Source organism: Eimeria maxima, genomic scaffold (assembly GCF_000499605.1).
Source record: "Eimeria maxima Weybridge genomic scaffold, Emw_scaff1154, whole genome shotgun sequence".
NCBI lineage: Eukaryota > Apicomplexa > Conoidasida > Eucoccidiorida > Eimeriidae > Eimeria > Eimeria maxima.
Window position 1 is genome coordinate 10,001 of NW_013564173.1, and position 1,232 is coordinate 11,232.

The window sequence follows — 1,232 nt, forward strand, 5'->3', positions numbered from 1 at the left end:
TTTCCTACAGAAGAACTTTGAGCTATGGAAACCTCCAATCATACTACGATGGGTACATTCTTGTACAGCACATCTGTATTATCTTTGTCAAGATCCAGCAGGTAATTAGCAAAGAAGGCAATAAAAAAGAAAAAGAGTATATAAGGGAACTAATTGTTGGGACCCTTACGTCCTCTTGCAGCACCACCACCAACTCTTCCTGCTACACCTGCTGCTGTAATTGTTTGTTGTTGCGTATGTATATGTATATATGTATATATGTATATGTATATGTATATGTACATGTATATGTACATGTATATGTATATGTATATGTATATGTATATGTATATGTATATATGTATATATGTATATATGTATATATGTATATATGTATATATGTATATATGTATATATGTATAAATGTATATATGTATATATATGCAGGGAATAAGTTATTAAATAATTATAGGGAGAATTGGTCATTAAGTTATTTATTAATAGATATAAATCGTTATAAAGAGATAAGAATATCTGAATTTAATAAACATATTATACTCCCTACTCATCTATTAAATAGTCATGATGAGGACACCATAGGAGGAGGAGGAGGAGGAGGAGGGAGGAGGAGAAGAGAAGAAGAAAGAAGAAGAAGAGGAGCAGGAAGAATAAATAGTCCTCCTCTTCGTCTCTTTATTTCTCTTCGTTCTTCTCCTTTTGTTCTTTTCTTTCAGACAATTCTTCCTTGGAATCAAATCGATTATACAGGTTATTTATTTATTTATTTATTTATTTATTTATTTATTTATTTTGTTTATTTATTTATTTAGTTATTTATTTATTTATTTTTTGTTTATTCGTATTTAAATGTATATGTATAATGTATACATGGATGTATATATTGATGTATATATGCATAGGGGCAAAGAGACAGGGATAGGGAGATCTATATATAGATATAAATATAAATATATATAAATATACATATATATATGTATGTATGTATGTATATATATACATAAATATATACAAGGATGTGTATTTTTTTTTTCTTGTATATTTACAGGTTTACAGGCACAGCCAATTTATTTGAGTACTTTATTATTTAATACAAAAGATTTCTTTTTTAATATTTTCTCTTCTTTTTTATCCTTCGCTAAATCAGCTGTACATACACTCCGATGCAGGTGGAGGATTGCGGGGTAAACAGAGAGAAAAAAAAAAGAGGAAAGATTTTTGTATATATATATATA